This window comes from Peromyscus maniculatus, chromosome X, assembly GCF_049852395.1.
Source record: "Peromyscus maniculatus bairdii isolate BWxNUB_F1_BW_parent chromosome X, HU_Pman_BW_mat_3.1, whole genome shotgun sequence".
NCBI lineage: Eukaryota > Metazoa > Chordata > Mammalia > Rodentia > Cricetidae > Peromyscus > Peromyscus maniculatus.
The window spans coordinates 20,120,084-20,139,501 of NC_134875.1; positions in this window are offsets into that span (position 1 = coordinate 20,120,084).

The following is a 19,418-nucleotide window of genomic DNA, read 5'->3' on the forward strand; positions in this document are numbered from 1 at the left end:
AGAATAGAAATAGTTTACATTGTAGTTCTTAATAATTAACCTGTTTCATTGCAAGAGCCTCTTCATATTAACTTCCAAATAAAATCTAAATGACTATGTAAGTAGCAAATACTCCTTTGTACAGAACTTCCACACACTATTGTAGTGATTTTTTCCTTTCTATCACTGTTAATTAATTTTTATCAATAAAGATTATTTAAATTTATATTTTGACATCAGTGTTATATCAGTTCCCAAAGGTACGTGATACAAGTGTAGAAGGTTACATTGGTTTGATTTGATTTGATCTTGAGCTACGCACTTATTGTATTGTGTGTTGTCCAGGAGGGTGTACAATGTCTAGGCTCAAGGTGATCTCAGAATCCTATGTAGGTACTGTGAGACATATGTGCTTACATTGTTCTTAAGAAAAAAAAAATTCCCTCTCTTCGACTGGACTCCTGGAGCTTGACCTGGTGTTTGGCTGTGGATCTCTGCATCTGCTTCCATGAGTTACTGAATGAAAGCTCTATGATGACAGTTAGGGTATTCACTGATCTTCTTACTGGGGTAGGTCAGTTCAGGCACCCTCTCTACTATTGCTAGTAGTCTAAGCTGGGGTCATCCTTGTGGATTCCTGGGAACTTCCCTAGCACCAGGTTTCTCCCTGTCCCCATAATGTCTCCCTCTATCATGGTATCTCTTTCACTGTTCTCCCACTCTATCCCTATGTGAAAAAAAAGAAAAAAAATCCCACAAAATCTATCTTATAAACACTATATATTTGCTTACTTACCACAGCCTGCTCTGAGAAATGAAAATGTTTCCTGTTCATTTATAAAAATTCATTAAAAGAATGCACATTTGTGTCTTGGAACAAACTAAACTGCTAACATGGTTAATGCAAGTAACAAAATTTATAAATATCGGGCTCCGTTTTCAGATAAATGACAACTACCCTTACTTAATGATTAAGAATACTTCACATGTCTTCGAACATTAATGGCTTAGAATGGTTTTTATTTTGATGTTCAGCAAATATATAGAAGCCTGATTTTTATATTCATTTCTAAGCTGTTAATTTTTATTTCTCATTTAAAACGTTCATAATTATACATAAAAAGGGATGAAAATTTGTTTTACCAAATATTGAGTATTTAAACATTTCTTTGAAATCAGTCAAACTTACATTTTTCTAAAATTCCCTTCAGTGACTTAATCATTCACACAAAGACATCAAGTGTTTTCCTTGACTGCTGTCCATCTTATTTTTTTGAGATAGGGTTTTCTCACTGAACCTGGAGCTGGCTCTTTCAGCTCCACTTGCACTTCAGGTAGCCCTGCCTGGCGTCTGTCCATCTCCATTCCTCCAAGACTAGGGTTACAGATGAGTGCTGGCACACTTAGCATTTACTGATCGTGGGGTCCATGCTGGAAAATATAAAAACATGTTTTTAATGAACAGTCACAGTCTCTCCATTTGTTCTAAAATAATACCCTACTTTATGCCATGAACTACAAACTACAAGCTTGCGCCTGTCTCTCTTTGCCCTTTGATGCACATACATCTACAACCTTGCTTCAGTGGCTCTAGTATCATTCATTTAATGGGCTCACCAGAATTTCTCAGGACAAAGTCCTAGCTTTTAAAAATTTAAATTATTCAAACTTCCTTATTAATTATACCATACAAATGAAAGTTCTAGGGTAGCCAATATTGGATTAAGAAAATGTCAGCTCAGACCGCCAAGAAATAATTTTTAAAGAGAGAAGGTGGACATAGACATGGAATTTTGATTGAAGAAAAAATAAATCATAAACATGTAAATAATAAAGTAAATACATATAGTAAATATATAACAGTGAATGAGTTAATAAACATCTCTGATTGTTTCTGTTATTTTGGAAAACAATGACTAATGTAAGAATTAAATGGCATCTTTTAATGTTATGTAGCTGTCTCCCCAGAACTGAAACATTCCTTCCTGTAGGGAGGATGGCGGATCCTGCAACTCAGAACTAAAGAAAACTTACAAGTTTGGGGAAGCTCAGAAAGTGGTAAGGTTTTCAGGGGCCCTCCCAAAGGTTAGAAAAGAAGTAAACAATTGCTGGTTGGAAGAGATTATCCGGTGGGGCTGCCTGCAGGTTGAGAAGAAAGCTCCTGGGGACACAGCTTTTGTGAGTCAACACTCATGCTGGGGTGGGCTTCTCTCTGATGCAGCTGCATTTTGAGTCATTCATGTTCCTGTAAGAAACCCCAAGAAATCTTTGGTTCACAAGGGTAAACTTAGAACTGTTTCTGTCACTGATACCCTGTCTGGAGTAAACAGGCAGCTAACTGGTCCTGTTTTGAAACTTTCTATTAGCACTCTTTACTATCTGTGGATAAGATGCATAACTAATTCTTGCTACTACTGATCTGGCCCTGCTTTGTGGGTCCAGCCCCCTCATTCTGAGATCCACTGTATTCACCTAATTCACTTGGGCCAGACTTACTTGGACCCTGCTTTAATTTTTTTATTTTTTGGTTTTTCAAAACAGAATTTCTCTGTGTAGCTTTGCGCCTTAACTGCAACTCACTCTGTAGCCCAGGCTGGCTTTGAACTCACAGAGATCCATGTGCCTCCACCTCCCAAGGACTAGGATTAAAGGTGACACCACTGCCTGGCTACATGAGGGTTTTTTTATGACAATGAAACATGTCTGAGCCCAGCAGCACCAGTCTACTTCAGAGAAGATGATGGGCATCAAAGAAACACCATATGGGGTTTATTTTCTTTGTGGTAAAAGTTAGCAACTGGCCAAGAAACTGCCCTTGCCTCAACTGCTGACATATACTGTCCAAATTTGACAGATAGGACACAAAAGAAAATGGCTGCTGAAGTTTGCCAAGACAAGGCAGGACAGTCCTTCAAAATTCCTGCTTCACAGAAAAATCTGTCAGATATTCTAGGCGTGTAGGCCGAAGATGGATCCCCCAAAATTGCAGAGGAACCTCGAGTGACTGTCCAAGCAGCCAGCTGTTTCTGTCATTCCTTAGTTTTGGGAGTTGTTTGCTCTGTAATTCCTGTTTACTCAGGTAATATTATATCCTTCTCAGGTCTCTGATGGAGTTGAAGACTAGATAGTTATAGTTATAGTTATAGTTTTCCTTGTTACAAATTTTAGAAAAGAAACTCATAAAAGGGGTGTAAAGTGAATAAGGTTGAGAGACATAAAGAGATAGTTTTGGGTTGGTAATACAAGTTAGGATAGAAAATGATTTAGGTACAACACTTTAGGCTTACCAAGATAGGATAGATAATGGAGAATTTTCTCTGAATTTGTCAAATGCAAATGGACTAGACATTGTTAATGTAGTTATTGCCTGTATATATTGTATATAGTTATTGTACTTATTATATATAGTTTTACCATGTTAGTTAAAAACTTCTATTTTTATTTAAACAAAAGGGGGAAACGTGTGATATTTTGATTGTGTTCTGACAAATAAAGCTTGCTTAGAGTCAGAGGGCAGAGCTAGACACTAGCTGACCAAAATTATCCATAGAAGTTTGGAGGACTGTAGACAGGAGACAGTAAGTAGTAAGGCAGGGCTGAGACAGGAACTCGACCCTTTTAGAGGAAGGAACAAAACAGGTAGGAGGTGACTGGTGGCAGCTCCCCTGTTTGCTCTTTTAAGTTCTTACCCCAATGTCTGACTCCCGATTTCTATTGATAGAGAATAATTAGATAAGGCTTCACTATCCTCAAAATTTTAAATTACAGAAGACCAACACACACACACACACACTCTATCACTGATTCAAACAATGCCACAATGTGGATAGTGCTTATGTTAATCATCAAGCATAATTTTGGGGGTCAGAGCAGGGACACAGGTTTCTGTCACACCTGCTAAGACAAAACCCTGGTTCTATCGAAAACATAGGAAGGAGACCCTTTTACATCCAAACTGAGTACCCCCAAGGGCACACCTACACGCAGATTTTTCCAGGGACCTTCATATTGATGAACTCACAATGGGTGGGTGGGGCCAAAAGTCTCCTCCCTGTGCCTCTCATTGGCAGTGATGTAACATCCCATTGACTCTCATTGGCTGGGCAGTGGAAAGAGGTGGACTCTCCCTGGGAGCTTGAAGGGAGCTGCCAGAAGCCAGGGTGGTTCCCTGTCCCTGTCATTCCTGAGGGCTGCCCTTTAGCTGGTCACTACCATCTCACAGAGGCTGGAGAAGATAAGTGGGGCCAGATCCTGAGATTCATAACATCAGGCGTAGTGATTCATTCGCAAGCCTCGGCATTGCCCAGGCTGGTGGTAACACCAGTATGCAGAGACTTTGGCAGCGAATTTCAGCTATCTTTCAGTGGAAGACAGGGTCTGAAGAAACACCACAGGAACAACTTCAAGGTATGCCTCCTGGAGTCCCCTCATTCTTCACTCAAGGAGACTCCTCAGAAAAGGGTCTCTCTCCACCATGAGGTGTTGTGGGACACAGATGGCGGGAGGGACCTGCCACCATCCTGAGTGGCTGTTGAGCATGAGGGTGTCCCTGAGTTCCCAAGAGTTAGGCCAACACTGAACTGTGCCCCAAGCTCCCGTGGTGGGCCAAAGCAGGAGGGTGTTTGGACCAACTCAAAGAACACGTGACACAAGTCTTTGCGGGATGTACTATCTCTGCCTTTCCTCTTGCAAAACGCCTCTGTGCATTCCCCAGAGAAGGGAACATCTCACTGGAGATTGAATTTGGTCTTGTTTCCCATGCACACATGTCAGAGTCAGTCATAAGGAGGGTACCACGAAGGAAGGTGGCCGGTTGTCCCAGCAGGATACTGGAGCCAGTTCCCAAGACATTACTTACCCATTATGCTCATTAAGAATAAAAGACAATTTGGAAACATGTCCTTACATCTGCACATATCTTTTAATGCTCGGTCTGAATTTAGAGCCATGGTCATGCATTTGCTGCTGCTGCTGCTGCTGAGACAGGCATATACCAGCAATAATGGGAGTTTAAAGAGGCTTCCTGAGCAGGACTTGTACTCTTACTGGGACAGGCCACCCACAGATGCTGTGGAAGTGACATTCAGTGGTCACGATCTTAGGGCCCAGGAAATGTTTTTCTTGTCAGAGAAGTGATGATATGTGCTCACATCTACACAGGTGCTCAGAGTAGGACTTTTTTGTAGAGACGGATTGCATTTGATATGAACCATTGTGACCTTAGTTTATCTGTGCCATAGATATCTCCAAGTTGAAGACTGTCAGAGGAATTGTGACCACCCTGTGTACCGACTGTGGCTGGATTAATGAATCTATCTTTTTCAATACTGACATGTTGTGTAGCAAAGTCCCACTGAACACTGGGACAAGTGTCATTGCTCTCGTGGAAGAAAACGAAACAACTCATATCCAAAAAGCAATCAAGGTATGCCTGACTTCACCCAGAGTCTCTTGGTGTATTATTTACTTCTCTGTTGCTGTGATAAAATACCATGATGAGAGCAACTTAAGGAAGTGTGTTTATTTGTTCTTATGGTTCTAGAAAAATGAGTGAGTCCATCAAGGCAGGTAGGGACGGTAGGCAGCAAGCAGCAGGTATGGTAACAGAAGCAGGAAGTTGAGAGCTTACCTCTTCAAATGCAGTCTCAAAACACAGAGACACTACTAGAAATGTTGCTAGTCTTTACATTTTCAAACCTCTTGCAATAAATTCACACCTCTTAAACCTCCCCAAACAGTCCCTCCATAGGGATTAAGTTTTCAAAGGCCTTGACTCTATTGGGGACATTCTCATTCAAAACACTGTGTGTGATGGGAATGGTGGTGCCAACTCAGGAAGGAGAGGAAGGCAATTTTCTCAGTTTAAGGCCAGCCTGATCTATATAGTGAGTTCCAGGACAGCCAGAGTTACATGGTGAAAACCCATTTTTCAAAAAGATTCAGAAAAGAGAAAGGAGTGGATGGAGGCCTCATTGGAAGGGGAGGAAGGGGGGGAAACTGTGGTCATGATATTATATAAGAGGAAAAAAGAAAAGTGTGATACTATCATGCATTTTAGTAACACTTTGATCAAATTACATTGTAAATATGAATAAAAAATTAGAGATGTACAGTTTCTTGCTGAAAATAGATAAAAGGGTTTCCTGGCTTTTCTTTTTAGACCATAAACTTAATAACCTTAAAACTTCTCTTCTATGCAAAAATAAAATTTTCACCAAAAAAAGATTAAGAAAATGATGATGTATGGTCAAAGTTGACATCCCACTTCTCTGAGCCTAGTGGATTTGATGTTATAGAATTTGAATGCAGTGATGCTTATTCTGTTTCTAAATATTTTGTATCAGTTCTCTTAATATTTGAAAAACATGACAGCAAGGTCTGAGCTCAGCTGAGGACGCAGGGACTTCCTCTGTTTGTCCATGTCCATCCTTAGCTAACACATCAAGTTTCAGTTAACAGGTGAGTGGGGGCAATTGCCGTCATAATGATAGGTGTACACTTTGTTCTGTGGTTCAAATGGAGGGAGTTCCACCTTTCCTTTGCTCTCGTGTGTGTGAAAAGTTCCTGGGCTTGGTTTTCCTTTGCAATCTCTTGTGATGGGGGTTATTTCTTCCACTTCATCTCCTGCTTCTGCACCCATGTCCAGATAGGGAAAAACATGCTCTCCCTTCTTGTTCTCCAAAATTGTTCTGCTCGTTCTTGTCTCTGTCAACTTTATTCTGCTCCACTCCCATCTCCCAGGTAACCCATTTCTCTTCCTTTGAATGCCCTGCAAAACCCATTTCCTCACATTACACCACCAATGTCAGTCTAAAAATTAATTTGAGTTACAGCCATGACTCCACCTCATTTAGAAGTATATTTTACACTATTGGATTTTGAGTTCCTGGAAAGCAAGAGCCCTGTCTTTCTAAGGTCAGAAGGTGAGTTTGTAAGAGCATTAAACATAGGTGTGAAATTCACAGTTGCAAGGCACTTGCAATCCATGGAGCAAGCACAGACACAATTGATGTCATCATCTCAGGCCAACGGTGTATCATTAATGGGAAATGTAAGGTTTAGGTTTGAGAACAGTTGCTTAGAAGATTTCTGCCACAGGAGTGCTATTTTGGCATGACTAATAAAGTCCATGTCTCTAACATGGAGTCCTATGTCCTGCAAACCCCCTTACAACTCTGTTAGGTCAACTTTTTAAAATGCTATTATTTTCATGGGGAATCCTTGGTAACTGTACAGTCTCCGGCCTGTAATTTTTATTTTATCTTCAACCACCGTCTCCCTCTCTTATAGGTGAAAACCATGACTGACCCTGTTGATGGTACTGAGCAATCAGAACTTGACAGAGAACTTTGTATTAAGTGTGTCACCTCAGTCACACAGGACAGCATCTATATCGACAAGGAAACTTCTTTCCCTGTCCATCTGTTTTCTGGAGGTAAGATTTATAGTTTTAAAAGCAAAGAACAAGAGTGTGGGAAGTGTCCTTGAAATTGAAAGTGGGGTATGATTAAAATGGGGAAAGTGGGTAATATTTTAAGTATCACATAGCGGTCCTGTCCCCCAGTGCCATCATCATGCATCCATGTGGTTTTCACTATTCAATTGATTGGTTTGGCTGTTTTGATTTCTCATACAGGGTTCCTCTAAGTTATCTGAAACTCACTATGCATCTGAGAATTGTTCATGACCTTAGCAAACCCATCCCTGACTCTTCTGAGTGCTGAGGGCATAATCTTTCTGCCACTGCATCAGGATACATGCAAAATATCATCAATGATAACATCACACAAGTATAAGACATTTATCTTGAAAATACATCCACCATTTCAGAGCAAAGGTGCAGATAGGCCTCTTTCTTTCTGTGTCCTCTTTCCAGAATATTCATCAGATAGGCTCTCATATTTTGTCCCTAGCCTAGGTACCAAGGTTGAAGCATGTGATCCTACTGTGTACCTGGCTTCCATCCTTAAAAGAGATCTCAAAATGACCACTTGATGAGAAAATCCAGTATTCCTATCTGTAACTTTCACCCTGAGACACACAGTTTTTAGTTATCCATGTCTGTGACTAAATCATTGTCGAAGCACCAGTGTTTAAAGGCCTTAAGCGTCCCTTCCTGTGGGAAGATATTTGAGATGTCTGTGTAAGTATTTGGAAAAGTTACTTTGCATTCAGGAAATGTTTGTCAGCATATCGCCTTGATGAAGGGTCTTAGGTATTGTGACATGACCTGAGTGCCATAATATTTACACTTCTAATGTTCTTGGCTGTTTTAGAATTCATGCCTTACAAAGGAGACTTGTTGCTGGTTGAGTATTCCATGAAGACAGGCACGTCAAACATGGACATCCACACCGTGAGCCCCTTAAGCTCCCAGAATATGGATGAGGTAATTTGCTTCCATGTTGCCCTTGTCATGAATAGGTAGTTGCCTATTTTTCCTTCCTGGTTACTTTTTTGCCCAGGACTTTGTTTGGTATGTTTGCTAGTGTATTCCCTGTCAAAGTGGACAAACTCACTGATTGAAAAGGAAATAAGCAGAAAATAATGTAGAATATACACATTGTTAACTCCTAGCTTTTGTGCTTTACTTGACGTTAGGGTGTTCTGTGAAAAACATTTCAAAAGCGTCTTGGCTGTGTGGCCATTGTGGGGAAACTGTGAGTGCACTGGGTTTGAGGTGTTCAGCCTGCTTATAAGGATGGGTAAGACCTTGTCTAGTACAGCCTGAGAATAAGATGTAAAGTCAGGGAGGCAGAGTGTGAAATCACATTGTGTAGCATGAAGGGCACATCTTCTCATAATTCACCCAACGTTTGTGTTATTTCTGTGGTTTAATAGAAACGAGGTGGGATGCTGACTCATTGTGATAACACAGTACCCAGGCATTCCCTGTGTGTCAAGGATGAGAATCAGTGATGGGTTGAAGGACCTGCTGAGTAGAGCCAAGGGGTGGTTGAGGTCCATCTGTGGTGGGTTATGCTTCTCCATACTCATTGCCTTCATTTCTCATCGTAGGTTTGTGTTACCAGTACTGATGGAAAAACTGGTGTGGTGGAATCCTGTATCTTTTTTACTGCGGATTCCCTCCAGAAGCCTACAGATTATACTCCGGGATTGTATGACATCGTGAATGTGGTTGCTGTGGACAGCATTCAACCACACTGTTCTTGGAGAGCAGTATCAATGATCCCAGTGGAAATGTATATTGACCAAGCCTTGTAATTCACAATTATTTCTAAGGCTCTGGGTTAATAAAACACAATGAGCATGTAATCCAAAGAAATGAACTATGACTCTTCTTTTAAACATCCTGGTGATTTCATTAGGAACATGAACTCATTTTAGGAAGGTACCTTGTTAATTCAAAACCATGCCCTATTGGAACATGATTTTAGCAAAGAAATAGCCCTGCCCTTAGGGTAGATGCATCATTTTCTTTAAGGAGGAGCAGCTTCAGTGTTACCAGTGTCCTCGTGGGCCATTAAGCAGCATAGAGAAGCAAAGCATTTAACTCAAGGTTCCAGGAGTGAGCAGGCAAATGTGACCAGGTTGGATTTAACATTATAGCTCGCCTTCTTGCTTGAGTCTCTCTATGCCTTTCCAAAGTTTTTTTCTCTACAATATCTTTTATTTTCTACCAGCTATTCCATTTGTTAAACTTAGTGTTTATCTGTGGATCCTCTTCCTGTGATAGTATACCAAACATGCAAGTGCAGAGAAATGAAAGACCAGACCCAGGTCTACTTCAAACAGAAAGATGAGAGTACACTTTTAGTAGTCTGAGAGGTGGCACCCCCCCCCAAAGTCCTTCCTATACTGAGGAGGACCTTCTGTGAAGTTAACTGGCCCTCCTTCCACATTTCCTGCCCTTTAGAAGGAATCCTGGACCTTTCCAAGATCTGCAGAGTGAAGGATGCCTGCACTGGAGAGCCAGGCCACCTGGACCAGTTTCCTTACATCAATACCTGGTGTAGTCTGGCCCTCTACCCACAAGACAGAGTTCAATTCCATGCCTCTTGGGTATCCACTGCTGTCCTGATCTCTAAGAGGAGTTTCAACCCTGAAAAAGCCACCTATCTTCCAGTTAGAGGATGAGGATTTGGAACTTCCACCATCTACCCCTCCTTCTGAGGGTGGCCATCCCCACGATAAGAATTCAGAACAAAGTGCCAATGTCTGCTTTGTATCCTGACTTCCCGTCTGATGGCTCATGCCACAGCTGCCATTGGCCCCTTTTCCACAGACCGCTGGAGGGTATCCTCCACCTCAGTATGCTTAAGGTCCAGGTCCCTGAAGGCTTCCCAGTGACCAGCCATTGAGTGCCCCGTGCCTGTGGTGTCAAACTCCATGGCCAGCCAACCTCCAGGAGGACAGGATTCTCAGACCAGACCCAGTTCATTATATTTATCAGGCATTCACCACTACTGATCTCCTGAACTAGTGACATCACACCCCACCATACTTAGAGCAGCCACAAGTTATGATCAAGTGTTGTAGAATATTATTTTGAGTTGTGTTACTTTTGTTTATGTTGCATTTGTTTTAACTGTGAAGCTGTGTTACTGTGCCTATCTAAAACACCTGGTGGTCTAATAAAAAGCTGACCGGCCAATAACTAGGCAGGAGAAAGGATAGGCGGGGGCTGGCAGGCAGAGAGAATAAATAGAAGGAGAAAATCTTGGAGAAAAGGAAGAAAGACCAAGAGAACAAGGAGGGGAGGGTGTTGGGAGCCAGGGGCCCAGCCACCCAGTCAACCAGCCAGCCATGGAGTAAGAGTGAGAATAAGATATACAGAAGAAGGCCGGGCGGTGGTGGCGCTCGCCTTTAATCCCAGCACTCGGGAGGCAGAGCCAGGCGGATCTCTGTGAGTTCGAGGCCAGCCTGGGCTACCAAGTGAGTTCCAGGAAAGGCGCAAAGCTACACAGAGAAACCCTGTCTCAAAAAACCAAAAAAAAAAAAAAAAAGATATACAGAAGAAAAGAAAAAAGCCCAGAGGGAATAGGTAGATGGGATAATTTAAGTTCAGAAAAGCTGGCTAGAAACAAGTCAAGCTATGGCAGGGCATTTAAAAGTAAGAAAAGCCTCTCTGTATTTATGTGGGAAATGGGCGGTGGGGCCCCCAAAAGAGTAGAAAAATCAAACAACAGCAATCAACCTCATGTCTACCATTATGCACAGCCACTAACTTACTTGGGACAACTGCCAGCAGCTCCTGATTGCCCTTTTAACCTCCAGAGGAAAGAGTGTAGTGTCTACTAGGCAGCACCTGCCTGGCTGATTATTCAAGCATCCCAAACACTAGTAACCTGAAGTGATTTGCCGACACCTTCCTTCCTGATAAGTGTCCCAAATGTAACCCCAACACACCAGAGGTCCTCCAGGCACTTCTAAGAATGATGAAAGTCAGGCTGGAAGAGTTCAGAATGGAGATTGTGGAGTCACAATCTTGGTCAAAATTTGAAAAGTCACTCAGTGCTCTGATGAGTCCCTGAACCAATTGTATGACCAGCTCTGTGACAGTTAAAGACAGTACACCCCTTTTGACCCAGAGGCCCCTGTGCACTGGACAGTGGTCAACACAGCTTTTGGCCAACAGTTGATAACAGATGTTCACTGGAAGCCCCAAATGCAAGAGGGATTTTACAGGGATACATCCTGAGCAATTTATAGACATCACCATCAAAGTGGGTATTAACTTGTCAAAGGCTGCAAAAAAATGATGGTGCTCACATTGGGGACTAGAGAAAATTCAGCTTCCCCGAACTTCCTGCAACAGTTGGTTTCCATATGAAGGTTAAAATAACCAGTTTCTTTTCTGATACCAGCCATGAAAATTAAGAAGAACAAAAATGAAAATAAAATTCTTACAGACTTTATGAGGGAATATGTCATTTTATTTTACTTATTTTTATTGAAACTAGATTCTTCTTGGCAAAGACCAAGATAGCCAGGAGACTCTCTGCCTTCAAGATGCCTAGGTCAAGGAGTCAGTGATGGTGTTGTCGGGGCCTTGCTATGATTATGCACATAATCAGCCCTTAGAGCAAGTATGCAGTTTTGATCAACCAGGCCACACCCATCCTACAACTACCCAGTGCCTGTGCAAGATAATGGGAACATGCCTGATGTACCCAGCCACTCACAGGTCCCTCAGGGTCCATGCCTGGAAAGGCTGAAGAACCTGAAAATAATCCCACTGATGGATGAGGACCCTTCCTTGTTGCCCCCCAATAAAAATGTGAAAAAGAGATCCCCCCAAAAGGAAAGAAAATAGATTCTCCTCTCATACAATAAATCCCACCCACAGTTTCCCTTCCTTGTAGAGGTAACCAACCGTTTTATTAAACAAGAAACACGTAACCAATGCAAAGAAGAAAGCCAATGGATCAGAGCTTAAATCCTTACCTGCCTGCTGCAGCTAACCTCTTTAGCCAAGAGACCTCCCTGAAAGAGACCTACTTCCTGTCTGTTTGTCTTTATATAGACTTTCTGTTCTGCCTTCTCATTGGTTGTAAACCCAAACACATGACTGCCTTGTCACTGCCTGTATGTACAGCCCTCCAGGTCTTCTATGGTATTGAGATTAAAGGCATGTGTCTCCAACGTTGTCTGTATCCTTGAACACACAGAGATCTACCTATCTCTGCCTACCAAGTGCTGGGATTAAAGGTATGCACCACCATAGGCCAGCTTTTGCTATGTGACTTCCAATGGCTGTTGTACAAAATATTGGCACAGAGTTGGGCTGTTCAACATTCCCTGTGGGAGGACCCTCCAGTGAAATCTTTTAACCAGTTGAGAATTATTAAAAGTAGGCACTGTGAAAGCAAAATTTTCTCTGTCTTTTTCTTGTAAGGGTATTGAAAAGAAACAGTCTTTTAAATCAATAACTATGGGAGGCCATCCTTTTGGTAACAGAGTAGGCAAAGGAATTCCAGATTGTAGAGAGCCCATTGGCTGAATTACTTTGTTAATTGCTCTAAGGTCTGTTACCATTCTCCATTTACCAGATTTCTTTTTAATAACAAATACAGGAGAATTCCAACAGCTGGTTGATTCTTCTATATACTGAGCATTTAACTGTTCTTCTACCAGCTCTTCTAAAGCCTGGAGTTTCTCTGTTGTTAAAGGCCATTGCTGGACCTATACAGGCTTTTCTGTTAACCATTTTAAAAGTAGAGCTGTTGGTGTCTTTGGAAGATCATCAGTTATTGTGCCCTGTTCTTGTATAATATGGATGGCTGGTGACCACTCATTAGAATAATATCTTCTAATATTTCTCTCAGAAACATGTGCTAGTTTATGACTTGTTTCTGCGATTGGAGGGAGGTTAATCTGAGTATTCCATTGTTGCAACAAGTCTCGACCCCACAGGTTCATAGTTATGTTAGCCACATATGGTTTTAATTTTCCTCTCTGTCATTCTGGACCAATATATTCCAGCCATCTTGCACTCGGTTTCACTTGAGATAATGTCCCAATTCCTAACAGTTGAACATTTACCTCCTGAAGAGGCCAAGTTGGATTCCAAAATTCTGGTGCAATTATGGTAACGTCCACACCTGTGTCTACCAGATCAGACAACAAAACACCATTTATTTTTATTGTTAAGTTTGATCTTTGTTCATTAATAGAAGTTTGCCAAAAAATTTTCTTTATGCTTTCTCCTGAACTTTCTATTCTCTCTGTTTCATCATCCTGACCAGCATGATTTATTCCAATAGGCATTTGGTTATTTAATTGCTCTGAGTAGGGGTTTTCTCTACGACTGCAGGAAAAGTTTGAACTGGATTTGCTATGGGGGCCTGCATAAGGCCCCTCTGGGAGATTCCCGAAGACTGAGGCAAAGGATTACCTTACCTGTCCCTTGTGGATCAACATTCATTGGTCCAATGTTTTCCCTTACCACATCTTCTGCATACTCCAGAAGGAAGGGGCATTCTTTTGCCATTGTTCCTTGAAGAAACATTGTTTCAAGGAATGACCTGTTTACAGTCCCTTTTCAAATGTCCTTGCTTTCCACATCCAAAACATCTAACCTTCCTCAAACCTTTTGAAATTGCTTCTCCTACCCACATATCATCATGGTCATGAGCCTCAACATTAACCATGTCTCTAATCCAATCTTCCAAAGGTGCAGATCTTGCCTTTAAAGGCCTGATTATTCTTTTGCATGCTGCATTCGCATTCTCAAAGGCTAAACATTCAATTATTATCTGACTAGCTTCTGAATCTGGGACCATTCTCTTTACTGCTGAAGCCAGTCTTTGTAAAAAAAAATCTGCGAAAGATTCTTTTGGGCCTTCTATAACCTTTGTAAATGACTCAGTTTTTTTTTCCTGGTGCCTCAACTCTGTCCCATGCATTCAAGGCTGCCGTTCGACATAAAATTAGGTTTTGGACATCATATAAACATTGTGTTTGTACTGAAGCATATTGGCCTTCTCCAATAAGTTGATCCTGGCAGACTTGTATTCCTTTATACCTCCATTGTTTTTCTATGTTTTTAGCCTCATCCTTGAACAAAGTTAGCCACTGGAGCCTTTGACTGGGTTCCAGAACATCCTGTGCCAGTTCCATCCAGTCCTGTGTTATAATCCTACTATATGTTGACCAAGAGTTTAACATTTGCTTTACATATGGGAAATGCATGCCATAAGATACTATTGCCTCCATAAACCTTTGTAAATCTAACATTTCAATTGGAGCCCAAATATTTTGTGTAGTCTTTTGATTAGGCAACTGTTGTATGGTTACCGGATAAATTAAGGGTGACTGTATGAAAACAGGCTTTCTTTCTGTAACGTTATGATCCAATCTTGAAACAACTTCACTGTTAATTTCTTCTGTCTGAATTTGAATTTCTCTATGATTCATTTTTCAGGTTTAACAACTTTTTCTGAAACTGTTAACCTGGCACATAAATTGACTATCTTTTTAAATAGTAAAATGAGGATAAGAATAGTAATAAACTGCATAATTCCATCAACATTAATCTTCTCATACAGTTGTTCCATTGTCAGACTGCCTAAAATTTCAAACAAAGCCCAATTTTCTTCCAATATACACATAAAACCCATTTTTTTTAATGTGGAAAAATTTTCTCTTTTAAATAGTTTCCTTTAAAATATCTGACATGTTAAGTGATTTACCAAGTCTGCATTGAACTTTAGAAATCCGAGGGAATTTCAAAACAGCCAACTAGTTTCTCAGGTGAGAATACAGAGAGAGAGAGAGAGAGAGAGAGAGAGAGAGAGAGAGAGAGAGAGAGAGAGAGAGAACAAGAAAGCGTAGCCACAATTATGCCTAAGAGCTTTAATCCAGCCACATGTTCCCCCTTGAGTCATGTCAAACCTTGGCTCTGGCTTCCTTAAGCTCCGACCATGTGTATTGGCTTTACAGGCAGGGGCCCTGTTTGGCAGGGAAGGCCTGAGTTGTTTGTAGCACCGGCTTTAAGCTAACCACTTGGGGGTACAGTCAGTCTGGCCTGAGGCGGGAAACTGGACCTGCTGCCAAGCCAAGTCAAGTAGTTTTTAATGGATTCTTGTCACATTGGGTGTCAAATGTAGATGTAACCAACCGTATTATTAAATAAGAAACACAGAACCAATGCAAAGAAGAAAGCCAAGAGATCAGAGCTAAGAGCCTTACCCGCCTGCTGCAGCTAGCCAAGAGACCTCCCCGAATGAGACCTAGTTCCTGTCTGTTTGTCTTTATATAGACTTTCTGTTCTGCCTTCTCATTGGTTGTAAACCCAAACACATGGCTGCCTTGTCACTGCCTGTATGTATAGCCCTCCAGGTCTTCTATGGTATTGAGATTAAAGGTGTGTGTCTCCAATGTTGCCTGTATCATTGGACACACAGAGATCTACCTATCTCTGCCTACCAAGTGCTGGGATTAAAGGTGTGCACCAACAATGCCCAGCTTTTGCTATGGCTCTAATAGTTCTGACCCCCAGGCAACTTTATTTATTAACATACAATTAAAATCACATTTCAGTACAAATAAAATATCACCACACTTCCTCCTCTCCTTTCAGCTCCCCACCATTTCCCCTCTTTTCCAGATCTACTCCCACTCATTCTCTCATAAAAAATGAGCAGATCTGCAAGAGACAACAAAACAAGGTACAATAAGACCAGGCAGAAGCCCTCACGCCAAAGCTGGACAAGGCAACCCAACAGAAGAAAAAGAGTCATAGGAGATTATTTTAATTTTTTTAAATTTATTGCCAGGTGGTGGTGGTGTATACCTTTAATCCCAGCACTTGGGAAGCAGAGACAAGTGAATCTCCTAGTTCAAGGCCAGCCAGGTTTATAGAGTGAGTTTCTGGATGGCTGGGGCCACACAGAGAAATCCTGTCTTGAAAAATCAAAAAAAGAAAATTACCTTTTGTGTGTAGAGGTTTTTTGCATGCATGTATTTATGTGTACCAAATGTGTGCCTGGTATGTTCCAAAGAGGCCAGAAGAGGGCACCAAATCCCTTTAGACCCTATAGTACTGGGGAATAATTTTATGATTCACAGTTTTCTTCAAAACACATAGGGGCGAATACTCAGCATACAGAACTACAAATCAGCTGATGATGTAGCTCAGTGGTAGAGTGCAGTGTAAAAAACATGAGTTTGATCTTCAGTGGTGAAAAACCAGCAATAAGCACTACAAATCTAAAGTTGATTTATGCAACTCATACAGTTAAGTCTGAACTGTAAAGTGAGCAAGAAACCATTTAGGAGTGTAGTGGGTAGCTATTCCAGCTTTAATCTGGAAGTTCCAACCCCCATTGAGACTCTGGCAACTGTCATGCCTATGAGGCGGGGCCAAGGGAGACGTCTGGAGACCGGAGACCTGGATGGACAAGCACGCTCTCTGTTCCTGGAACCTGGACGGTGGAGGTTGACTGAGCAGAGCTCCAGAGAACACCGCTGGACTGCGATACACCTTCCCCAGACCCCCCCCCCCAATCTACCTATTCCTTCATTTGTAAGTCACCCACTAAATAAATCTTCCTTTTAACTACGTGGAGTGGCCTTTATAATTTCCACAATATCTGGCGCCCACTTGGGTCAAATTCCAAAGTGCTGGGTGGCTCCTACCCTCAGCCTCCTCCCTGGCTGGCGGGTACCTAAACCCGCCTGCAAAGTTCCATATAACCAGGGAACGCCTACACGGTTCCATTCCCGAAAAAGGGAGCAGCTAGTTGGGTCTCAGCTCCCTAGCTTAGCCCCGAGACCAGTGAAAAACCACTGCTAGTGAGGTATCCTGGCTCCCAGCTCTCGGCCATCCCGCCATCTGCCTCCAGCTGCCGCCAGCCAAGGTCGCCAGCAGGCCCTGCTTTGGAGCTCTACCAGCGCCGCCTGCTGGCTGAAAAGCGCTACTTTACCCCCCCACCGCCTCTCTCATTTGGCCCAGCCTGCACGCACATCCCTTCAGGTTCCCTGACCAGGAATCAAACTGGGCTGTGGCGGTGAGAGCCCCGAATCCTAATAATATCTTAGATAGAACATATTAAGTATTAGATTCAGGTTCTTTAGGATAGGACACCTTTGAATGATCTTTGTAACATACCATTTACCTATGCTCTATACTTCTCTGGATTTTACTATGTGTTTCTTGCTTGATATTGTTTGCATTGGTTGTAGTTCCATCTTATCTAGGTCATTATCCCTCATTATTCCTGGACAATATTTGATAACCATTCCTTTGTATATAGTCTTGTACTAGTTTAGAACCTTCTTATTTAGACAAAAAGGAGGAGATGTAGTGGGTAGCTATTCCAGCATGGATCTGGAAGTTCCAACCCACATTGAGACTCTGGCAACTGTCACGCCTACGAGGTGGGGCCAAGGGAGACATCTGGAGACCGGAGAACTGGATGGGCAAGCACGCGCTCTGTTCCGGGAACCTGGACGGTGGAGGTTGACTGAGCAGAGCTCCAGAGAACACCGCTGGACTGCGATACACCTTCCCCAGACCCCCCCCCCCCCCGCAACCTATCTATTCCTTCATTTGTAAGTCACCCACTAAATAAATCTTCCTTTTAACTACGTGGAGTGGCCTTTATAATTTCCAAAATATAGGAGTTTTAAGAAAACAGGAATAAAGTCCTAACTAACATTTTGCATGTCTAATCTTAGGAGTGATTAGAGAAATACAAGCAAACAATGGCAGTAACAACAACAAAACTCACAGAGAGGGGCTAGGGAGATGGCTCTTTTGATCAAGTTCTGGCCTTGCAAGCATATGGACTTAAAGTGGGAGCCTAGAATCCACTTTAAAAATCCAGGCTGGCAGGCCAATGCTGGGTAGGTGGAGACAGGCAGAGAGATCCCTGGAGCTTGTTGGCTAGCCAGGTAGTGGAACTGGTGACCTGCAGGTTCAGTGAGACCCTGTCTCAAGATTTAAGATGGAGAATGATGAGGCTATGCATTATAACCGCCTACACCCACAGAGAGAGAGAGAGAGAGAGAGAGAGAGAGAGAGAGAGAGAGAGAGAGAGAGAGAGGAGAGAGAGAGAGAGCACATATGTGTACTCACAGGAACATGTGGGCACACATACTCATAATTCAAAATTGTTTTTTACTTAGTGGGGAAAGTCAGTTCCTTTCTCACTAGGATGCTGCAAAATCATCAGGATGTCATTTTTTTCTTAATCAACTTATAAGACTAAAGTAGTCCCTGTAAAAACTATGTCAGTTATTTTCTTTTTCTGGACACAAAGGGTACAAAAATGGCCATTAAAATTATTTCCTTTTTTGGTGATTACACTAGAATTACATAACTTCCCCCTTCCTTTTCTTCCCACTGTACCATCCCATAGAGCTCTCTTTGCTCTTTTCAAGTTTAGCCTTTTTCTTTTTTAACAGTGCACAGGTAGGAAAACAGTGAAAGCAAACAGCTTTTGGGAGAAATGCCCTCGCTCACATAAAGTGCATGCAAGACTGGTCTGGAAAAATGGCTCAGCTGTTAAGAGCACTTATGGCTCTTGCAGAGGACTCCGGTTCGAAGCTCCCAAATGATGGCTCCCAAATATGCATAACTCCAGTTTCAGAGGATCAGTGCTGTCTTCTGGCTTCTGTGAGCATCAGGCATGCATGCATGTGGTTCATGGACATACATGATGGCAAATACTCATAAACATGTCAGAGAGAGATAGATAGAGATAGAGATCCAGAGAGAGAGACACAGAGACAGAGATACAGAAGGAGCGAGAGACAGAGACAGAGAGAGATACAGAGAGAGAGACAGAGAGAGAGAGAGAGAGAGACAGAGAGAGAGACAGAGAGAGAGAGAGGAGAGAGACAGAGAGAACACTCTTGGAATCAGTCTCAGTAGGTAGAGACAGGAGGACCAGAAATGTGGTGTGCCTATGTACATGCAGGAAAAACACACACATTAAATATATACATACATAAATCAAAACAAAAATTCA